Genomic DNA, 24,268 nt, shown 5'->3' with positions numbered 1-24,268 from the left:
GCCGTTGGGGCGGGGGGGGGGGGGGGGGGAGGGAGGAAGAGGAGGAGGAAGAAGAAGAGGGGGGGGTCGCGGCGCGCTGAGGGGCCGCAGCCCGCGGGCGGGAGCGGAGCTGTGAGGGGATGAGGGGCTCGGCGCCGCGCTGCGCCCGGGCGGCCGCTCCTCCGCCGGCTGCGGGGCGCGTACCTGGCGGCGGGCGCGCAGGTGCCGGCGGGGAGGGCGAGCCGGGGCGGCGGGAGCTCGGCCGGGGCGTGCGGTGCGCGGCGGCCGCCCCCGGGCGGGCGGAGCGGAGCGGGCGGCCAGGTGCGGCGCGGTGCGGGGAGGCGTGCGGGCCCGGCCCCGGCCGCACGGCAGCCCTGCCTCACCCGCAGAAGTTTTGTTGGTGGGTCGTGGCAGCCCGGCGCGCTGCCCGCGTCTCCGGCCGGGGGGACCCGGCCCCTCGGGCTCCCTTACAGCCTTCCTGCGTCTGGGCGGGGGGCGTCACCCCTCGTTCGGTTCAGGGTCTGTGGGTTTGGGGTGGGCCCTCCCCCCTTTCATTCTGGCTTTGCTTCGCACCGGATTTGGTTAATCATTAACCCACTAATTTTCTTCTGGAAGCGAGAACTTAAAAGAGGGATAATTGGGGAGTCACAGGCAGGATGATTAGAGTAAAACTTGGGGTTTATATCAAAATAGGAATATGCGTTATCTAGATAAATGTCTTATTATTTATTTACGTCTCTGAAAATGGTGCCGTGTGATTTACAGAAAGTAAGAAGAAAATGTCCTGCCGCAGAGAGCGTGTGTTCCCAACCGCCCGCACGCAGGGTATGGCAGCGCAAAACCGTGTGAAATGGGGCGTCTTGCACGCGCTTGGAATTTCTTTTTTCTTCAGGCGTGTGCTATAGTTTGTTAACATTTTTTAAAAGTTTCTTATACTTTGTCCTGAAAACTTAGAAATTCTACGTGTGATTAAAGTAAAAAAAAAAAAAGCTTAAGTGGGCATTGTTGTCAGCAACATAAGGCATTTCAAATCTCCACTTCCAAAAACCGTTTGCCCAACTTTAACTGAAGTTAAAGAGCCCAGCTGTTTTAATTTAAATTAAAATAGCTGTGTGTTCTAGTGAGCATTTGAAACCTGGCCTTCTAGGGTAAGGACAGAAAATGAAAATAATTTTCTTTATTCATGCAGAATACTTTAACATTCTTAGAAAGAATGGAGAAGGAAGGACTGTTTGCAAAACTCAGTCTTATTTTATTTTTAAAGATATGGTAACAATTTTTGAGAGACTGAAGGGAAGCAACTCTGGAGGCAGAGAGGGCCTAATGCTTGCAGGAAGGAAGGAAGATAGAAGTGTGCTCCCTGCGCTTGGGGGGGAGAGCTTGAAAACAAAACTTTTGGAACAGGCGGGGAGGAAGGCCCGGCGGCGTCTCTGGAGAGGTTGTGTCGCTGTATTCATCTGCGCGAGGTGGGTGCGCGCACCTCTGAAAAGCAAAGGTGTTTTTCAGGAATTTAAGTAGTCCGCCTCTCGGATGGGCCATCAGAAGTTTGCAGAAGATCAGTTGTAGTTATTTCCTGCCGGTGTAGAGAGGATGAAATCCATGTCAGCAGACTGTGGCTGGCTGTAGCTGCTACTAAATTCCTGGTCGTTTTTAGGAGGTTGGACTTGCTGCTGGAAGTTCTTGGCATGTGTCATTTTCTTCTCTCTGGGACATTTCAGCCACTTTCCTCTGCTTCACGTTGGTGTAGAATGAAGGGAGAGATGGGGAAAAGAGTGGGTAAGGATTGCTAGTAGTAAGGTTTTAATATTTTGATTTTCTGTTTCTCAGAATCTTGTTGATGGTGCAAGTTTAGTGCTGCTTTGGCTTTCCTAGTAGAGTCTTCAGTCCTTGCTGGTTTTCTCATTCCTGTTTTTGTAAAGGGGTTTTATTTGCAAACATCCAAACTAGTCACTGTTACTGAACTACTGACTGTGTTGTTACCTCCCCACAAAGGGGATGCTGATGAAGTTTGCTCCAGGTGGTTCACAGGCCAAATGCAAGGTGGAAATCTAGGGCCTAATTTCTCAGGGAACTGGAGGAAGGTTCTGTCTAGAAATACTCATGTGTTGGGGGCTGGGGGAAGCCCCAGGTGATAACTGCTATGAGTGCTGCTAAAGAAGTGACCGAATCCAGCCTTGTGCTTTGTCCTGGAAGAAGGAATTTCAGACATGATGATTTCATACCAAAGGTTTGGAAGGAAATGAGAACAAAGAGTAAGCAAACTGAAAGATGTAATAGAAGATGGGAAAAGGCATGGCATGCCTAAGCTTAGGAGAAGTGGTTTAAATTCTGGTGGATATGCAGATTTTGGCAGCCCTCATCCATGAGCCCTCATCCACTTTGAACATCCATGGAAAAAAATGTTTACTTCAGTAACAGGATGCTTAAGGTTGCAGAGCTCTCTTCTTTTGAAGCCCCTCAGTTAATGTTCCTCAAAGGCCTGTGGGTAGGCTGAGATTTTTTTTTGAACCGTGAACTCCCGATTGCAAATATTAAAAAAAAAAGAAAAGTCTAAAAGTAGTCTAAGAAGCTGCTTCATGTTGTGAAAAACCTCACTGTAGAATCATAAAAGCTGTACTTTTTCCACATTGCTTTGGAAGCAGCTGAACTTTGTAACTTGGCATGTAAATAGAGCTCTTTGAAGAGCAGATCCATGGCTGGAAAGAGGGGAGAGGGAAATGCCATGGCTGGTTAACAAGCTGTTGAGTGTGTAGAAAGCCACTGTGAGCGTGCTTGTTGAAGTATCTCTTAGAACATAGAAGTTTGCAGAGTCTTGTCCCTGGTTGTGGTGATGTGCAAACACCTAGAAGTGGCCAACGTGTCTGAGTGTAAATACAAAACACTAAAAAAGGGGCAGTTTGTGTGCTTCTATAGACAGGCTGGGTGAGGGAGAGTTCTGGGGGCAGCTGAGAGGAGGGTACCCGGGAATGTGTTGGTGACTTGGGGAGATGCTAGGCGAGGGAGAATGCAGCGGCTTCATCTACACTTCACTAGGCTGCATTTCAGCTCTTGGTGACTTAGGATTTATAGGATTTATGGTAAGTCTAGCCGTGCCAACAGAGGACTTTAGCATAGTGTTTTGGTTTCTGTAACTTAACTTTGCATCGAGGTTGGAGGAGGGAGGACTTTTCTGTTCTAACAACATACACATGAGGAGCACTTGGCTGATGTAGCGTCCTGGATTTGCCATAAACTGAGCAATATTGGCAAGTGAGGATTGCTTTACTGTTGTATGTGCTGCAGTGATGAAATCAAAAGGAAAATTCCTGTTTAAAGCAACATGAAAAACAGTTACAGATTTAAATAGCAGAAAAATGCAAGTCTCAAACACTTCTGTAGAAAGCATAGTTTGAGTACATTTGTTGTACTTGCAGAGTGATTTGACAATAGAAACTTTGTACTTCATATTTAAGGAAACAGAAGCCTAAGCTGCCCTACCTAAAAATGTTTGAGTGTATTTTTTATTAAAAGCGATAATTGATACAAGCTACAAGAGCAGAGACAATATTTTTTCAGTTGTACTTCTGCATTTCTTGGCACTCGTATAGTTTTTCCTTCTTATGTGCAAGTCTTTCACTGAGCAATGATGACAGAAAACATAGATAGCAGCACATACTCTGTCAACTCAGAGGGACAGTGTTTCTATTTCACTTCTTCGAAAACCTTAATTCATGTCCCCTTAAGAAAAAGTATGCGTAGCAATTCTTATGAATTATATGAGTGAGTTAACATAAACTTCTTGCGCTTTGGATTTTTGGACTTTATCAAAATAAAGCTAAATTCCCCTACGTTTCGGGTCCGCTCACTCTAACCATTGTGGAATGGAAGGGGACTGAGAATTCTTGGACCCCGCTCTGTGTTGGTCAGTTGCCTTGTATTCATACTTTTGCTTTGCAATGCATATACTGACCTTCCTGTGAATTTCCAAGGCCATATAGGAATGTAGACAAGATGCTGGTTGTAGAAGCGTAAGAAGAAATTCGGGGTATGTGATGTGTTCTGCTGTCACTGAAAGGTATGTGAAGCACGGTACTGGGCTGCTCTGTCCCTCCTCTGCTGGCTAAAACCAAGAACTCTGAGACTGATCCAGTGTGTGACTTCCCATGCAGCTGAGCGGGGCCGCTCTATGTTTGCTGATTGGCTTCTCAAGTAGTACAGGTTATGGATTGTTAAAACCCGTGCCCCTGTTTTACTTTTTTTTTCTATAACTCTGCAAAACTGTATAACTCTCTTGTAGTGAAATATTCTCGTACCATGCTGGTGTAAATAGATGTTGAAGAGGAATAATCTTGTGAAATCCAGCTGCTAACTAATTTTAGGGGATCTCTTGGATTGTGGAAACTTAAGTGATCCCGCCGCCTGGGTTGATTTAAATCAGTTCTCTTATGTTGTGGTTTAGCACACTGTTTAAGAGCCTCAAGATGCTACTTGTGATTGACAAAACAAAGTGTAAATTATACGCTGTTTTACTAGGCTCTAATCTATCTGTCATAAGGTTTGTGAACCAATAGGACTAAGCTGCTCTTACAGTAATGTTTCTTTTTCTTGTAACATTTACATAGGGGAATGAAATTACTCTTAATTGTATGCTTGAAAATAAAGTTGGGGTGTGCCTGGCTATCACAGTAAATTAAATTTTGTTGCTTCTTGGTTATTTTGTGCATTTACTTTCAACTGACTTTATGGAAAAATTAAATGTTTGAATATCTGGTCGGGAAGAACACTCTTGTGGGTAATCATGAGATGTCACAGAACTTGAAGAAATCTTAGAAAACACAATCGATTAAGATTTTAGACCTTAAACTTTGATGTGAGTGCTGAAGGAGTGAAACAATGACTGAAGCAGAACTTGGCATTTGGCTTGACAGTAGATGAACTCAAGGAGGAGAAATTGATGGTGCCTCTTAGAAATTGCCTGGTAGTAGGAGCAGGAAAGGGCAAGTTGATTTTACAGGCTTTTACTTCCCTATTTCTTCTGATTCTTGGGGGGAGACACTTTCATTAAACACATTTCTTGTTTGACTCGTAATACAGCAAATTTGAGTGTTAGTGGAGTGTGTTAGGTGTTGGGCCCTGAAGTCTCTTTAGTATTCGCTGAGACACGGGTGTGATGTTACATGTGGAAACGTTTCTCCCAAGGTATTGGATTAATTCAGTTGATTATGACCTTAAACAAAATCTTCCCCTAATTGTGTTTCTCGGCTGGCAGTACCTGCCTTCCTGGAGAAGCATAAACAGGCTACGGGTGTCTGTGAAGCCCAGGCGCACAAGCTCTTTGAAGCTGGTTTGGAAACAAGTGTTGCGTGTTTCTAGAAATAAGCTTTGGCAAAGTGATCGCGCCGAAGCGATCGCCACTGAGGCTGAGGAGTCTTGAAGCTTGGGAGCAGGATCTTCTTGGGCACAGAGCACTGCTGATTTCATCCAGTGAGATTTTGCCACAAAATGGTTTATCCTAGTGGCAGTGGTACTGTGAAATTGATATAACTTTTTTATTCTGTATTTTGAATGGGGTGGGTCCTGTAACAGTGCCTTGTGGTAAGTCGTGGTTAATCTTCGACGAGGCAGAAAAATTTTCATTACTTGTTGCAGGGCATTAGGTGGCCCTTGTTTTTGTTATGGTGTAGCAGTCAAGGCATTGTTATCTTGAGCTTGTCTAACGCTTTCCAGGAACCTGATACTTCTCTGGAATGTCCTCATCCTTGCTCTTTTTAAAGAGTGTACGAAGCTCAGCAAGGCAACAAGCCAGCATGCTGCACCGGCTGAATTTAGTTGCCATTGTTGAGATAGGTGATGGTCTTAAAATTGCTAGCTGGTGTATACCTGAATGAGGACGGTATTTAACTTAAATGGTGTTTTTACAGCCTGCTTAGCAAGACATTGAATGATTGTACTAAACTTATCACCTGGAGACTGGTGGAAAATGTCCAGTTAATATGGTACATTACAGCTTGTATTGAAAAGAAAAAAAAAGGCATTTGAGTTCTCTGTCCTGTGGGAGGCAGCCATCAAGAGTGAAACCGGTCCTGTATTTTTGTTATAGTATGTAGCATGATCACAAAGGGTCCAACTGTGTAACCTATGTAGATAAGATGAATGGGATTGGGTTGCAGATGTCTTTGTTAACCAGAGAAACAAATAACATGTTATCAGTGCATCTGAAAGTACTGACTAACATCATTAAATGTTAACATTTAATCAATTTTGGAGTTGAATTTAAATAACAGCTGTTTATGTGGTGTTAATTGGCTGGTCCTGGTGAGAAGTGCAGCCTGGCTGTGGTGCTCCTGCAGCTCTGAGGCCCTGGGGAGTGGTAGCTGTCACCACAACCTGCAAGGCTGGTTTTTCCAGCTACGCTGTGAGGAAGCCCTGTGATGTTCCCATAGGTGCGTAACTGATGCTGAATCTGGGTGAAGACACCAATTTTTCCAGTATGAAGACAAGAAGAAAAATTAGTCATTTATTCCTGTATTTTGATACTTCTGTGATGAAGGGGCAGTTCTTTGCATATGGAAACATGCTCTTTTTCTCTGGTTATGGGGTGCTGTAGTTTGCTCTCTGCCCCTCTACGCACTTAGTACTTTCCTACTCTCCTTATCTACTTTGCTTGATTTCCATATTATAATATGGCAATTTCTGAATATTTGCTTTAATAGAAAAGACTCTGGAATAGAAGGGGAAGCCATAGGTGTACAGCATGTGTCTCCAGGGAGTCAAGTACCAGAGAATACACACAGCCACTGGAAAGCTGAGGTATGATGGGACGAGTAGGGAACATGGAGCTCCAAGTAAGAGAGTTGAAAGGAAGGGGTTGCAGGGAATTCATAAAGGATGATATGGAAGACTCTAAAGTGCTTTTAGGAAAAACTGAGGATTAGAACATACCCATAAAAACATGGGAAGTGTTTAGCCCTGTAATATCAGACATTGTGGTAGTTGTGCACCCCAGAGCCAAGCCTGGACTTACTTTACAGTAGATTAGTAAGAGAAATTTCAGGTTGGCTTGTACTTTACTATGGAGGTGGAGTCTAGAAATCTGACTCGCTAGTTTTTTCTTTTTATATAGAGACATAAAAAGTGTGCCTAGGTGGGGTTTTCTGTTAATGTATAATTTACTAACGTTCATCTAAAGTATTGCTATGCAACTCCTCACCCTGAAACAAAGAGGAAGAAAAACCTTTGTGGCCTCAGTTCTTGGCTTCTGCAGTTCCTTTCCTGAACAATAAGTTCAGTGAGAAGAGATTTATTTTCCTTTTCCCCCCTAAGTAAACTAGACTGAAATCCTACCTAAGAACCTATTGGAGCTGGCAGCTGGGCTCTAACTAAAGTAAAGGAGCTCAGCTTGTTTCCTTCACAAGGACTTTTGACATTGCTAGACTGAGAAATGAGAACTCAGATGTAATCTCAGATATCTGCTTGAATTGTTTTGTAAATGCATATGGTACCGAGGCTTAGAACATTTGGATTTCTACTCCTCTTCCACTTCCAATCCTAATCCCTTTCCCATTTTACTCTGATAGCTCGTTTAGCTGTACAGAAGATGAGAGGGAAAACATAAATGCCCAAGAACAGATTTCTGCCCATCTCTGCTTTGAAGAAAGCCCATTTCCATGTCGCAGGTTCTTAGTGACTGTCATCTTTTCAAAGAGCTAAAAGTGTTTAGTAAGCAGCTATTCAATGTCCTAATGCTCCATGATATCTTGATTTGATGTCTAGATAATTGGACTTAACAAATAGATTAAGGCTTCTTTGGTTACCCGGTCATGCTGTCCAAGTCTTTAATCATATAGAGACTTAATTTGTTTCTTTACAGTAATCAGCTATGCCATTTGGATGACCTTAAAGAGGGGTGGGTGTATCGCTAGGCCTCTGCAGACTTGAAATGTAGTGATTCTTATGCAGGGTAACCAGGGATGTTATGTTGTGTGCATCACAGTGAAGCCCAGAATAATTGTGAGTGTTCCCACTAAAACAAAACTGCTAAAAAGCCCAGAGAATAAATTCAATACCAGGCACAAGCAACACTCTGATCCAGCGAAGGTCTGGTGATTAAACTGAAAGTATTGATTAGGAGAGCATTTGGCCCGTTTTCGGATTCTGCCCCTGATTTACTGCACAGTCTCATTTCTTTGTGTCTGAAGTTCCCCTATAAAGACCTGAAATGTTTTCCTCTCTTACAAAAACTGTTATTTTAAAACCAGTAATAAATGTACTCTGGTGACAAGTGTTCTAGAAAAGCCATGAAGAAAGGCAAGTACTGAGAAGGTGGGGGGGAGACAAGGCTGATAACTTCTTTGCTTCTGGTGGGTGAGGGTGAAATTGGTGACTGCCAAAAATATGAGCTCAGAGAAGTAGCTTGTTCTACTCTGAACCCACATCTGTACACACCTCCTCATCTCTACAGATGGCCAGGAGGCTGAAGAGAGAACACAGTTGTCTATATTTGTGTAAGAGAAAGAATCATGACTCCCACCTTGGAGGCGAACAAGAACCTCCTGTAACTGGAGTATTTTCGACAATTTAAAATACTTGGTTGAATTTCCAGTTTTAGCAAGTTATGTGAAACCTGAACCTGTGAAACACTGTTCGTAGTTGCTAAATAGATAATTTTTTAATATTGTGTTGTATTAGATGGTTGGTCGCGACTGTACTCTTTTCTTTATTCCTTCAAAACCAGCCTGCTAAGGAATACATTTGATCTAGAAGTCGTCTTTGCATGCTTATACTCTAAGAACTTGTAAGATACTTTTCCACTTTGGATTTCATAGTACTCCATGTTTTAGAAAAAACAACTGTCACCATCTAAATAGTGATGGTACGACTGAAATCAATCATGATAAGAGGCACAAAAATAAAACCAAAATATTTCCGTCTTTATGTTTCTTTTCTACTAACATTGGTGTTGGAATAAGATTGTCTTTTGTGGTTTGATTATTTTCATACAGTCTGCTTTGTCTTTTGGGGGAATTCGGTCATTTTTCCTTTTCGTAGCCCATGAGATAGAGGATAAAGCTGGTCCCTGGGAGTCAGCATTATGTAAGTAGTGGACTCTTGAACAAAAATCTGGTTTTATGGGTGTGGCCTCATGTAACAAACCAATAATAAGAGCACTTTACAAAGACCATCTTTCACAGTTCTCTGATTAACCCCTGTCGTTTGCAGACAGGGGTTGAATACTGAATGTTCTTCAGTTGTCACTATGTATTGCTCCCCTCCACCCTGAACACTGAAGAACCTGAAACTGGAGACTTCCTGACCCTTCTAAAAACAAATGAGCGATGTTGTTTAACTTCTTGCTATGGGTCAGGAGCCTGAGCTTCGTGCCAAGTTTCAGTGTGAAACAAAGTAAGACTGCAGAGTTAGGAAAAGACTCTTGCAAAGAGCGCTTACATGGAACTACTGATACAGCTGCAACTGTTGAGCCACTGTGACTTATTAAAGCAGATTCTTAAAAGGGAAATGAGATATGGCCTGCCCTAAACATTCTTCAGTAAATTACAGTTCATGGTTGAAAAACTTACTGAGTGCCTAGGTGCAGTGTTCTGTGTTCCTTAATATGGATTCTGCATTAGTGTTAAAATAACCGCACGTTGCAGATAGATATGTTTTTTCCGTGTAGTTGGGTAGTAACATACCTCTGTTCTGGTTCCTGTTGCGATGCTTCCAAGTGTGCTTTTAGCAATGAAACATAAGGGTAGTGTCATTGTCATAACAGCATTCCACCCTCGGTGAGAAGTTGCAGCAGCACCATACGGAGGGGCAGTTGGTCTCTCCCTTACAGGGTGATGTCAGTCATCCTGCCAGCACCACGTCTACAAAACTTTCTCCGATGGCTGTGTTGAGTTCCGTGAAATATTGGAGGGGAACAACTGTGCTGGAAGAATGTTAGGGGTAAAGAGGATTTAGAAGAGTTTGCAGAGAAACGGGCAAGTACAGAGTTGAGCTAAGCCGATTGGGATCAGTGAATTGCCCAATGAGATAGAGTCCAGGTAAAACGGTCAACTGTTCCTTTGGTATTTGGTATATCCATTTACTGATGCTCCTGCAGTTACTGCAGGGTTTGAATATCATTGTACTGGTGCTTCTGCAGTTGCTGTAGAAACTGTTGGCTCAGGCTGTCTCCTTGCAGTTCTCCTTCAGAGGAGGAACTGCTCGAGGAGAGCTTGTCTGGGCATGGGATTCTGTGGTACATTTATTGTTTTCTTTCACACTGTGATCTGTAATCTTTAATATAAATCCGTCGGCTAGCTTCTTTTTCTTGTAAATGTTTGATCTGTGTGTGGTACTCGCAGTAAATGAGTTCTCTTGTGCCAGAAGAACAAAGACTTGCTTTCTGGTTGCGCTGGGCCCTACTGATTTGCAGTAGTCAACTGGTTTTACTGCCAGTTTTAGCAGGTGCACCTTGTCTCAGTGAGTTCTTTTACCCTCATCACACAGTACAGTAGCAAGGCTCATGCACAGCGCATAGAAGACAGAATTTTGGCCGAGAGCTGAGGAGTACAGGGCTTTGCTGTATTTCCCCTCTCTTTCCTTCTCCTTCCTCTGTTTCCATTATTTGTGCTCCTCTTGTGTTGCAGTTGGACTAGATGATTGCTGTAGGTCCCTTCCAACTGAAAATATTCTATTCTAACAAAGTTTGGAATATCTCCTGAAAAGACTTTTTTGTGTGCATGTGTAGCATTTGTGTTGATTGGATTGTAGTTAGATAATAACGCGTGCATGAAATATTTCTTCATATTTCAGAATCTTCAGAATTTCAGTTTTCTTCATATTTCAGAATCTTGGAACAGACAGAAAACTTGACAGTATTTACACTGTAAAAGGGCTCTGCAGTGTTCAGTCATAGAAGTGTCTGGAAAAGATCAAAGCATGGGTTTTGGCTGCTCTTGTTGGGAAAGAAAAGTATCTTTTAAGTTTGTCGTGAGGCTGCAAAAACTTGCTGGTCTCTTCCTGATACGTAAAGAATGGGGAGGTTGGAGGGAAGGGGAAGAGCAGGCAGAGCTCGTGCAAGCGTGGTTGATAGGGCCTTCTGTGCTGTTCTTCCACGTTGCAGCGCTTCCAGTCTGCAGTAGCGCAAAACAGGGTTTCCTCCTGCCAGTGTCTCTCGCCATCAAGCGCTGCAGCACAAGAGCAGCTTGCAGATATTCCAGCACCGAAGCTAATAAACAGGGTAGCTCTTAAGACTGGTACGGGGGAAGGAGAAGAGCCGGTAGTTTTCAGACCTCGCTGTGTTTGCTGTAAAGGAGACAAAATTGCTTGCCTGGAGATCAGATACCCAGAATTGTGAAGCCCAAGGGAAGTAGTACATGTTTGTTACACGTGTGCATTTGCTTTTCCTTTGTTCATTTTTAGGAGCGTAAGAGAAGATGGGGTTAGGAGGAGGAAAAAGTATCCTCAATAGGGACGAAAAGTGGCCTTGTGGCAGAGCTGGGCTTGTTGTAGGGATCATCATATTGAAGTACGCACTCTGTACTCTTCTTGTCAACAGATCTAGGATCAAAGCGACAATCCTGAGTGAACTCACAGAAATGATAAACTGCTCTTAGGTGGCTGGAGCTTAGTGTGGAGAAGGTTGAAGAGATACTGCTTGAGTGAGGTGTGTGATTTGGGAACAGGCAGGGGAAGTGGTAGCATATGCACTCCTGGTCATCCAGGAGTTGCCAGTTTATTTTCTGACTCGTAAGAGAGATGCTGTCATACCCTCCAACCTCTTTGTTTGTTTTTGGGTGTCTTAGATGGCTACCTAATATCTAGTGTGACAGCTGGTTTTATTGATTGATTTATATTTTTTTGGTTGGTTTTTTTAAGAGAGAATGAACTCCCTTATCCTCCATAGCCTGCTCCTATGCCGTGTAGAGCTTTAGAAATGCCAAGCGGTAAAGACAACTGACTTTGGGGTTTTTTTTCTTCAAAACCAAATGATATCCTAGAATTTGGTGTCCAGAGTTGAGATGCCCGATGCTGAGAAGCGGGCTGCTTTATAGAGTAGGGCCGCAAAGCTTCCTCTGATCTTGCAGAATGGCTCAGGTCCCTTGCTAGTGACCTGAAATGTTCTTATTTTTCTGGCTGTTGTTCTTCCTGAGAACAGACTATGTGTGTCCTGCTTCCCTAACGAAAGAGGGACTCCATTGTCCTCCCTTGGAAAAGGCACATAAGGTTCCTGGGTCCACGTCGGTTTGACTTTCAAAAGAGTGATCAGAAAAAATTGATGCCTGAAAATAGGACACTTTCTGAATTAGATTCCTGAGTTTAATCACACCATATTCAGATATTGAATTGCTAATTTGAATCTCATGAATCTACAGGTAATTGTTGTCAAGCATTTACTGTGACGGTTTGCCAAGCTGGCCTGTGAAGGATGGCTGTGGCCCTGCGAGGGAGAGATTGAATAGCAAAAGCAGCCAGCAATGCAGTGTCTGTTCAAATTGAAGTAAAGAAGTCTAAGTAAAGGGTGGAAAGCTAGAAAGGGGGGAGAGCGCGTGCTCCATGCTTGGTGTGTAGAGGAGATGAAAAACTAACTACTGCAAGTCCTGGCACTGATTTACTATGGCATTGGGCAAGTCAATTAAGTCTTTGGGCGATGGGGTCTTTTCTAAATGCAAAAAGTATAACATTTACACCTGTTACAGAATTGGAGAATAATGTTTATGAAGTGTTGTGAAATTCTTGTGCTGAGGTCTAATTTATTTTTTGCTAATAAAAGCACATTGGAGCTTGATACTGCAATTAAAATGGAAGAGACTGAGCAGTGTTTTTTAGTCTCTGCTGTTAAGTCCAACCTAAAGATTGCTGTCTCCCACAGGTCAGCAATGGAATATTGGGTAGTACTGTCTGTTTACCAGTAGATGGAGAAGTAGTTTCCCAGATTATTTGGTTTGTAACCTCTGAGCTATTTAATTCAATTTATTCTTCATGGTGTTGCAAAAAACCTTAAGCTCTTGGCTGGCTGCAGAGGCAGTGCTAGTGAACTTGCAGGGATTGCCAGTTGCTTCTACAAACCAGCTCTGTGACACCTGCATCCTCTGATGAGTATCTCGTTGCAGTATTTAGAATGAGATCAGAGTCTAGAAATGCGATATATTCTCCCCATGGTAAATGGAAAAAATTGCCAAAACCACTTTGAATTAATACAGTTATGTAAGTAATGTTATTCAGCAAACTATGTGTATTCTCCAACAGAGATAACTTGGATTCCTCTATTAGCTTTTAATTTTCATGGCAATATTCTATGAGGGGAAAAAAAGCTACTTAAGGGTTTTTTCTTAGCACAGAGATAAATGGAATGTCTCTGTCACTTGTCTGAAACCATGTGCTGAAAAGCATGATTGTTTTTTTCCTAACAGTTTTGCAGAGTAATAGGACAGAATATGATTTGGATTACAGAAGACACATGCTGGGTCAGTTTAAAGTCTGCCAAGTTCTAATTTGCAATTTCTAGAAAATTTAGAACAGAAACATCTGAGTGCCTGCAGAAATCATTGTTCTAAATTTAACTGGTGGATTTTGTCTTGGTAATGCATGAAACCGTCTGGTAGTATTTGTCCACTGAATTTCAGGGACAACCTTTTCCTGTGTTGAGAGTTCTGCACTGGTGATTCTGGCATTCTTTTCCTGGTCCTGCAGTGTACGGGATCTAAATGCTTTAGAGCAAAATGCTAAGTGAAAAAGTGTTAGCTAGGTTTAATTACTGCCATTTTGTTTCTCTCAAAACAAGCAAAAAGCCTTTGGAAGAATGTTCTTTTACCTTGTTACTGTTTTCTTTAATGTATTTCTGCAGTTAATTAACGATGAACTAACTTTTAAAAATGGTTCTTACTGGCCTCTGAATGCTCTGTTGTGGTAAGTGTAGGAGTTTCCAAATATCACCGAGAAGGCCCAATACAGAGACTTTTGTTTCCACGATAGAGGAGCCGTGAAAGTGAATGGAAGAACTCGTAAAACAGCAGAATCACGTGCACAAAGGAATGCATCTGTTTACTACTTTTTTAAAAAAGATTTTTCTCATGAACACAAGTTTCAGTTTTTACAGTTGAATTTTATTTGAACTGTGGAATAAACTAGATTGACAGATTTATAATCTGACATTCTTTACCACTAAGAGTGTAGCTTTATACTGTGAAAACCAAGCAGGCGTTTTTGTGCTGACAAGCGCAGAGTTCAATGTTCATGTCCCTTTGGTTCTTGTTCTTCTTGCTGTGGTATCCTGCAATAGTGGTGGTGGTGTGACACGGACACAGATTTACATAGGTGGCTAAGCAGGCAATAAAAACGTTAAGACTCTAATCTAGCTTCCTCATAACTTCTTGCTAAGGGATGAAAGGTTTTATATCCTATTGCCCAGCTTAGAAGAATACCGTTGGTTTGTACAGGAACTGTTTTTCAGTTCTGGTTTTGATCCTGCCCTCTGCATCTTGAACTGTGCACTCTCCTACCCTGACATGTGGCTTTTCAAGTGCACCTTCTTTTGAAAAATAAAATAAAATAAATCCCATCAATGTTGCTTTTAGGAACAGCAGGCTTCCTGTTATCGGGGGAACTGAAATGACTAGACACAAAATGCAGTTAATGGCACAAAATAAACTAACTTAGATTGTTTTTGTCTAGTCTTTCCCCTGAGGATAATTTCAAGTGTTACTTTTAGAAACTATAGTGCATGAAGTGAGCTTTGGGGAGAAAGTGAGATTTTTGTTGTTGTAAATCGATCTCCCTCCAAAGCTGAGAGCGGTTTGAATGCTGCTATTGATTGCAGAGTCTGTTTGCTTCCCTTGGAGAAAAGTGGGTATGCACCCTCTTTCACACCGGAGTTGCAACAGCTTCCTATCACACACTCGTGTTTCCTAACCTGGAAGTCATGTTATTAACCTCCACAAGCTCACTAAAAAGCGGGTTCCTGCGGCTTCTTGCAAGCAGGTTGCCTTCAAGACACTGATGTTGGTCCCCACCCTCGATTTTGCTGTTCCGAGGTGTGTTGCTTAACGTTGACAGGGAGAACAAGGTATGATGTTGATTACTTGATCTAAAGAAAACAGTGGTGAATGGCAGTGAGGAAGCCTTCTGTTGATGAATGAAGAACTAGAAGTGTCTTTCGTGCTGTTGTGAGTAAAGTGGCACACTAGAGGTGACATCAGCATTGATGAAGAGAGATTAAACTAATTTGTAGACCTATATGAAATTTAAAGAAAAGAGACTAAACCAACAAATTCGTGTCCATGTTCTTAAAAATGGCATCCAGGTGGGATTGGCAGATTAATATTGATAGCTTTTTTCCCCCCAGGTTTTATTTCAAATGCAAAAGATTTTAAAAAAAAAAAAAATTTAATATAACTTCTCTAGTTCAAGATCAATTACTTACACATGTGTTCTCAAAGGCACTGCAGAACATGGTGCTACAGCCACCTAAACATAATTTTGCTACCTTTTTTTATTTTGACATATTAAAAATAAGCAAACAAAAAAGGCTGTGGAATTCATTACTTGTCTTGGGAAGTGCCTAAGAATGAGACTGACAGATATAACTTAGACTGAGAAATTAATTTCGCAACCTAGCTTGTGGTCTTCAAACTGAGCATTGCCACCACTGATGGCCCCTGCTGAAGTTGTCTTTTTTTTTTTTTTGCTTTTATATAGCTGTGCTGAGCTAACTGGAGAGAAAAATAATAGATGAGTTTTGCAACTGAAGTTGGCAGATCTGACAGCACATGAATGTAGGGTAGATCTGAGGCAAGAAGATGCTGGATTAAGCCAACTTAAAATATTTTTAGACTTACAAGGTTTTTAAAAAATATTAGTTTTGTAAATCTCCAAATATGATTGTGACTTTTTTCTTCCTGTTAGCTAAGCTGGGACTTTCTACTACAAAATCTTGTTTGAGACACAAATAGTGGACTGAAGTCCCTAACGTCAGCCCGATAGTTCCTTCTCTACCATCTAACACGTAGGTGTGGCGTTGTTTTTTACTTCCGTTATGGATGCTGTTGCTAGCTTTCATGCCTAAATAAACTAATTCAAATCTTTTGGTAGGGTTATCGTGCATTTGAAGTAAATAATTGTGTTCTGAGGCTGAAAATTGATGGCAGCCAGGGTACTCCTCCCTAGAGAAGAGATCCCCATTGCTTCTGTTGTAGGGGTTATTGCACTGTATTTCGAATCAAATTTGGTAGCTTCTGCCTGGCAGATAGTATTTCTCCCGTTCTCCTTGCTCCAAATGCTTCCATTAATAACACTGTTTGTTTGGCTTTGAATACTGTTTTTTTGGAACATGTGCATTGTGAAACAATTCTACTAAAAATCCCTCTTCCCCTTCTTTTTTGTGTGAATGACTGATGAAATCAATTTCCAGTCAGTCATGTGGAAGAAATTCATTAATTAAATGGCAGGTTCCGTTTGTTGTCGCTGAGGGTGCTGTGCCTGCTGAGGCGGTGAGCCCTCGCAGGTGGCTCTGAAGAGGTGCAGCAGCCGCCAGACAGGATTCTGCTCCCCTGGGCTGCTGGGACCGTACGGGTCATATCCGCAGCGCTGCGGAGGAAGAGTATGTCAGAGGAGGAGGCTTTTGTTTCCAGACACACTAAGATGATAGTTACAGGGTTTGTTTCAGATGCTTCTGTGGCGTTACGTGGTGTGACATTGAGCTTCAGACTTCCCTGGAAATAATAACGCAAGGCACAGGAGAATGAGAGAGAACAACTGAAAATAACAGGATTGGGTGGACGAGAGATGGCAAGAAAAAACCCTTGAAGAAGCTTTTGGTAACCTAGAACCTTTGACAAGATGGTATTTGACAAAATGGCCAATTAGGAAGTAAAGAAAATTAACCTGAGCTTGTTCAGTACTCATAGTGGAATTAAAACGTGGTAAAAGTCTGATGGGGCATGTGTACTGGCTGAGAGCGCAAGAGCTTTTTGCACAATACTTGCAGTCTAGTGGTCTTCTCTTTGAAATCCTTTAAATCCTCTCTTTAAATAAAAAAAAAAATTAACTGAAGCAGCAAGACTGACATACTACAAAATGCATTTAAGAAAAAGTCATGAATGTTTAAACTGGCTGAAAGGCAGATGTGCACAGTAGCCAGTGTGGATTTGCAATATTGAAAATGCCAGCTTCTTTACATGTTGAAATCAAGGAAGAAAATCTAGGCGAGAAACTGTTGCTTAAATTTCACCATTAAGTATTGCTGAAATTTTAGTCAGAAGGATAGCATTTATTCTTAACAACTTCCTAATACTTTGAGATAGAAACTTTATGTAAACATAAGAAAAATGTAAATCTGAAATATATTGTTTATATAATATTACCTGTAAGAAGGTATTACTAGATTTTTTTTTTTTCCTTATTTACAACACATGTTTAGGATCCACGGTGCTTTTCTCTTTCACCTTACTAATTACCAATGTACATATTAGCTTGAGATGCAGAACAGGGAACAGCTAGTAGAGCAAATGCGTTCTGCTGTTGCCTCATGGAGCCGATGAGAAGTGCTAAGCACTGATACCAGCAGATCTAGTTTTGCCGTAGGACAGTTTGTTCTCCAGTCTCTCTTTTTAAATTTTATTTCCTTTATTACCAATGTAGGGAGGGCATACAGTGATTTCCAGCCTTTTCCATGTGAGTGCCTTTGGCCTCGCAGTTCTGTAGAAGACACATTCGTCTTGATGGAAAGGTGACATCTTGGCGGCCTTTTCCCCATCCTGGTTGTGTGTCAGATGGAGTCAGTCGGTAGGCTGCAGCTTAGGTCAGCCTGCAGTCTGTGGGATATGTATCATAACAGGAGAGAAACTGGGGCACTGCAGCTATTTCGGTTAAGCTGGAGGGTGCCAGGGAAGGAATGCCCCCGTTCTTAATGTCTTAAACATTGTGGCTGCTTCCCACTATGGTTCTGGAGCAAAGAAAGCCTCACAGGTGAGGAAGTGGACACAAATAATATGATGTGGACAGTATCCAGGAGTGTGAAGGTCTATGAAGCTGTAGTGTTGGGCTGTGAATGCAGGACAAGGCTCGGGTGGTGAGAAGCCCAGCCTGGCACTAAACTGCACTGCGTGGTAAAGGAGGTAGAACTGTAATTCTCTTTTGGAGATTGTGATGTAATTCCAGGCATAGATCCAGAATTTTGCTTAAACCAGCTGTGTCTCTGGAAAAATGACATTGCAGATGGTGAGTGTCATTTCAGTGTAATGTAATCCTTTTTATTAATTTAGTTAATTCTTCAACTGTAATTGAATGTAGTCCGTGTTATGAATTTCAGACGATTTGGAATGTGGATGTCGAATTATGACTGCTTCACAAACGGGTATGCTGCAAAGTAGCGTCAGGTTTCCATTGCCCAGTTTAACCAGAAGAGCAGGAATGCCTACATCAGAAATTGCCTTAACGTTTCACAGACGTTGAGAATCCAGCGGTGGTTTCTGCCTTGTCTCGAATGAATACTTTGCTATTAATTATTTATGTACTGTCTAATCTATGATTTTTTTAAAATTTAATTTTATTTTTTTAAGACACCTGCCAAGAAGCATTCCCTTTAAGAAGTTTTGTTTTCTGCAGTGCTCAGTTTTACAGGCAATTCTGTTTTGGATGTTTCTGACTGGTTGAGCAGGAAGTACATTAAACTGTTAACGTTCATGTGTCAATTTGTTATTTAAGTGTCAACAGCAGTTTTTAATTCTTTTTGCAGTTTGTCTGTCTCTACTCAGTCGTGCATCTTGACACCCCTACCAAGAGATGAAGGCATTTTCAGAATTGTTCCATTAGAGACCCTTTGCAGCACCAGCTATAACTGGTGTGCTGGGTATTGTGTAGGTGCCAGGGAACATGAGGCCATATAAAAATCAGGAGAGAGAGATGTGTGAAAAATACCTTGAGGACTGCAACTGGTGTGCTGCTCTGAAGACCACTTGGAGTTTGGTGGTATATCTTCCTGTCCTCAGTAGTGAATAGTAGCTTAAATCCTAAAGGAGAAGGTTTTGTTTTCCTTCCAAAACTATTTTTTTGTTGTACGTTATAATTTGATATCTGCAGTTATTTCTACTGATGTATGGGTTTTTTTCTGAGATTGGATGGTGTGATTCTGTGTAAAATACAGCATTTTCTTCTTCAGATGATTGTATATATGTTCACACTGTGCCTCTGTGTTCCTTTTTTAACCTTCCTGTTAGGCTAGTGATGATTTCCCCTTAGACCATCTTTTCTTCACCCTCTTTCCAGGAGCTAAAAATATAAGCTATGCTCTGCACATCCCTATTTCATTTTACCTTAATATATTAATCTAGATTAATTGATTGGCTTCAGTTCTTCAGTTTCTTTAATTCCTTTACCAGTGTGATTTATTCTGGCTGTGTTTTCATTCCTTGCTCTGCTATCTGGAGGGGAAGCCATGTGTTCACCCATTTTCAGTTGCAAGTGCTTTGTTGCATCTGTGAACGAAGGGTGCCCACGTTGTCTGTCCATGCCTGTCCTCCTTGGCACAGCCGAGTTCTCTCTAGGAGCTCCTTCTGTAGCTTCCTCCTCACTGACAAGTGGGTAGCTGTTTTCCTTGCACCATGAGCATGGTCAGAGCTCTAGACCCTGGAAGATGACTCTGATTCCTCCATTCTGGTGGTCACCAGTGCCACGATTCCAGACTTGTTTATCAAGTATGTGCCTACCCTGTCGGTGGCGCCTGTTAGAGCTGGCTTGTTGGGGCTGCCTGACAGAGGCTACTCCTAAGAGATTTGTGAGCACGCGAGCCTTTTCTTGCAAATGTTGTGAGAACTGAACGGGCAGGAGTAATACTAGACTCCAGTATTTGTTGTATGAAGTGTAAGAATTTGCCAGAGGAAGTACCTTTCCAGCTTTTAACTGTAGTGTTGCTTTGTAATTATTCATTTGGCTAGAAAATTCCAGTCTTCTAAAGGCTAACCCAGATGCAACTTTGCCAGGAATTACTTTACTGGGAAAATAATAGAGCTCCTATGAATATACAGTCTCCAGGTGAAACTGAGTGCTGAGCGTATTGTTGGAAGGAGTCGAGTCTTATTAAATATGTATCACGGTCTTAAAATTGCACTACTTTACAGAATGCTTGTATGGTTGAGTGGCAAGGATTTCTCTTCATATGGTGGTGAGGAATGAAGAAACCAGTTCTGTACAGCGTAGAGGGAGTTCGGATGTAAAACAGTAAATATCTGCACAAGTAGAAGGTCAGTCATACTTTGCAGATTTCTCCATCGCGTGCTTCTCACTGAATCCTCCTGAATTGTATTTCTTATCTGTTCCCCTCAGTTTGTTGATGCTTCTAACATGAGGGAAAACTATTTTGATATTTCTCTGTCAGTTATTTTGACATTAATCAACATTGCAGATCTTGTTTTGTTTGGCGTCTGGGTACATCATAAAAAGAGTTGCTGAAAGAGTTCAATTATAATATCAGCATCTCTGCCAAATGTATTGAGCTGTTCTGAAAAGCGGCTTGTCTTTTCTGACCCAGATACACAGTTTCCAACTGTGGGAGATGCTGCCAGAAAGACTGTTGGCAGAAGGCCAGCAATAAAATTATACTGCAGAAAAACACAACATATTTTCAGCAGCACTTTATACGGTGTGACGAAAAATTACCTGTCTCCTGAATGCAAAGCAGAAGCTAAAATAAACTTGCAACTTAAAGTTGCAAGCCTCATGTTCTGGCTTTTAAAAGCAACAAAAAAGGATATAAATTCTAGTTCTTCTCTGTTAGTGTGTCTGATAGACCTCAGGCTGTGTTAGATACTCCCTGTTTTGTTATTAGTAACCGTAGTGATCCTTGCTGCTCTGTTGAGATAAACTTTGAGTGATCTTAGGGTGGTGTATGCTGTAAACTGAAGTTCTCATGGGCAGATACTGGTATAAGGGTAGACGAGGAGGTGGAGGGTGTTTTCAATGCTTCAGCTAAACACTGTTGGCATGTGCCTTCTCGATGTAGCATTTAAAACCGATTTTCATGGTATTCTACTTGGTCTGGCCAGGTGCCCAATGAGCAGTTTGTTGAAGTGAGGGTTTGGAGGACTGGAGTCCAGTGACCATGGTTTCCTCGTCTCTGCTGCACCAGGAACACTTCCCTACACGGTACCGCTCCACTGGCAAGGGATACCAGGATGCCCCATAGTTCATGTCTCCTTTCTGGATGCTTATAGCTCGCCGTTCCTGGTGTTCTGTTTCGGTCCCCATGGAGCGCAAGTACCTGTTTCTCCTGCTTTTTCGCTCTTCTGTTCGCAAGCACTCAAAGGTAGCTAAGCTTATTCATTACTTCTGGCTGTTTAAATGTCTGCCTCTTGGGAACACAGCTGCCAGATGCAGGAATATATCCTCCTACAAAGGCCTCATCTGAAATTCTTTTCATTGTTTGTCTTGTGCCAAAGCATAAACTTCCTCTGTGAAGGATGGGATGTTTAATGGAAACAATGCTAGACTGTCATGGTGTTTTAATAACATTTCTAATGTGTCAAATCCCCAGTGACTTTAAACCACATTGCAGACTCGACTCTGCTCCTCTGTGGCCTGGTTTGGAGACTTTATTTAGTCTTGTTTTACACTTTAGGGCTACACGATGCAGAGGTGAAGTGACTTTGTCGAGGTCGCCAAGGCCTTGGTAGTGCTAGTAGTGTTTCCTAGAAATTTTCTTGCATGTGTGGGTGTCAGCCCCTGGGTAAGACAACTGTGCATTTTAATATTGTGCTTTTTACTCTGGGCATCAGCTGTTACTTCCCTGAGGATGCAGGGACAAATATCCTGCTATAGCCTGGTAGTGAAATGAGGCTGTTAGATTTATGGAATTGCTGCTCACTTCACATAATGCTTTCTGATGTGTTTGGTGCTGAGCTGTGTTCTACTGCCTTAGTCCATATGGTTGGAGCAGATTTGATTTTAGTTTTCCTTAATTTAATTCTGCATGCTGTCAGATGTACTTTGTTCTGTATATTGTGTCTGCACTTTTATAGTAAACTTCCTCCTGTTTAGTGCTTTTATTGAAAATTTTCTCTCAAAAGTCTAAACTATATTAGGTTTTCACTCCTGTGTGTGTTTCTGTGAAATATTCTTAGGATGTTAACGACGTGAAAGACATTGTATATCAGCCTCAGCTCAACTTTCAGGACTTTTTTTTCATCTTACTGAGTTTTATAATAAAGAACCCTTTGTAATTCAGCTGTATATGCCCTGACCTCAGCCATTCACTGCTGAGAAAAAGGGCAGGTGGACTCAAACTCATAAATACCTTTGTCCAACAACTTTTGCTTGTCACTGAAACTTGAACCTGCCTTGAGAACAAGATGGTTACTACCCGCTTAAGGCAGAGTAATGAGAGGTGTTGGCTTTTGCTTCATCTGCCCAGTAGATGATTAACCCTCATCGTAGCTGTGAAACAGTTTTTGGTCTGTTTCAGACTTTCAAAGAACACTGGAAAGCGCTCGGCGCATCCAGAATCGCACCCTGAGGTACGTCTGTTTCCAGAGCTCATGAGGTAGTTTGCAGGCTTGCCCTCTAGACAACAGTCTGCTCGACGATTTACTCAAGCACCAGAATTTGATCAGCCAGCTATCTTTGTCCATCTGCTTTCAATACACTGTCCAAGCTGATAAGCAACAGCTTGCAGTAGTCTTCAGAGGGAGGCCAGGCTGGAGTGTTGCTTGGAGTCTAGAGACATTGTACGGGGCATATGCTGAAGTCAGCAACACATTCCAGTGCCCTTCTCTCTGCCTGGGATTGCCAAGTTACAGTTACCAGAGAAGACCCCAGACTGAAAAAGGTGAAGTGTAGGAGTCACAGAGCAGAAGAGTATGTGAAGATAGCTGGAATTTAGTTTGAGGAGAGAACTAATCTGAAATAGATAGATGATATGGAAACGTGTCTCTCAAAAGTCTCTCTAGCTTGCCATCTGCTGACTCAAAAAGCATATTATTATTATTATTATTATTACAGAAAAGCAAAACAAAAAGGCCTCATAAAGAGTCTGGTTGCTTCCAGACATGGTGAAAGGCTATTAAGTGTAGAAGAGCTTATGACTAGTTCATAGAGTAAATAGTGCCAAAGCAGTGATCTTTGCTTATTTTTCTTCCCTGCTTGGCCTTCAGGATCTCTTAAGAATCTGGTCCTACGAAAGAACATCACCTTCCATGATTGCTTCTGGGAAGCAATTTGGTAGTCTTAATATACCTTGGTAGGATATGTAGCCTTTGTGATAAGAAGTGAGGTCCTTCAGGGTTTTCAGTATTTTTAGCGATTGCATTTAACTCTCTTGGGTTTCTTCCTTGGCAGCCTTTAGCTGCTGGAGCAGATGGGCTCCTGCACAGTATTCTTGTGTGGCTGCTTTTTGTTTTACCCAGTTCTACACCCCAGATTCAGTGGTGTGAGATACAACTATTAGGCACTTGCTGCCAAAGCTATTGGTCCTGTAAACGTGCTTCATTTCTTCTTAACTAGGAAAATAGCAAAGCAGGATTTGTTGTTGCCTTTCCCTTGACATGTTCAAATCTCTATGGGATGCAATATTTTAATTATTCCCTGTCACACCCCTGAGGTTTAATCATCTACAGGGCTTTCAAGTCATCTCGCCTATCCCTCTGCTGTTGCCGAACATGCTTTTAATCTCTAACAATGTCAGGATTCTCTGACAATGTGCAACCTATTGCTAGAGAAGAAGGACTGACATACAGGAGCAAAGAAAAGCATCTGAGCGTGTGTGTCAGTCTGCAGAAATTTACTGGGTTTCCAGTTGCTTCAAAATGTTGCTGAAAAGCTGGTGCAACAATATGTGCAGTGGAAAGAAAACAGGAATTTTCTGCAAGGACTGGAGTGTCTTGCTATGCAATGAGCTTATGCTTTCCTCTCTCCCATTACCTCCTCTGTTATTCTTCCCTTGCCTTACAGAGCATTTATTTGCAGTTCCTTATGCTGCCAGTGCTGGGGTTTGTTGCCTGGTTTAGTACAAGAAGGCTGCTCTTGCAGGATCTTCTAGATGTTGTATGCTGTGAAAAGCAGTGCAAGGGCAGAAAAGGCGGTGTGGATGATTTCAGCTGAATGTTCTCACAAGCCTTACATCTTCAGTTTGTTATAATGCGCTTGTCTTCTTTGGAATAACAACTTTCAGTCATTGCCACTGGAAATCTTACTTCTTGTGCAGCATCTGACACATGCAGGATCGAGGGCTGCACTGGGGATTTCAACAGATAATTACTTTTTGATAATTAAATGTAGTGCGTTTGATTCCTAATGCGCATGCGACATAAAAACAGATACTTCTTGAGCTGGTTTC

At 42.1% G+C, this 24,268-nt stretch overlaps 1 protein-coding gene across 18 annotated transcripts in view; it reads left to right on the top strand.

The window, feature by feature from the left end:
- STRBP (spermatid perinuclear RNA binding protein) overlaps window positions 1-24,268 on the top strand; it is an 87,436-nt gene that overhangs the window by 318 nt on the left and 62,850 nt on the right. Inside the window, exon 1 of one of the 18 annotated variants that reach the window (XM_075112129.1) lies at window positions 6,672-6,768. The exons of the other annotated variants lie outside the window; for them this stretch is intronic. The gene's annotated coding sequence lies outside the window, so the exon portion shown is untranslated. Of the gene's footprint in view, window positions 1-6,671; window positions 6,769-24,268 lie in introns of those variants that run through there. 18 annotated transcript variants of the gene reach the window in all.

Source organism: Phalacrocorax aristotelis, chromosome 17, assembly GCF_949628215.1.
Source record: "Phalacrocorax aristotelis chromosome 17, bGulAri2.1, whole genome shotgun sequence".
NCBI classification, from domain to species: Eukaryota; Metazoa; Chordata; class Aves; order Suliformes; family Phalacrocoracidae; genus Phalacrocorax; species Phalacrocorax aristotelis.
This window is presented reverse-complemented; position numbering and strand designations above follow the sequence as displayed.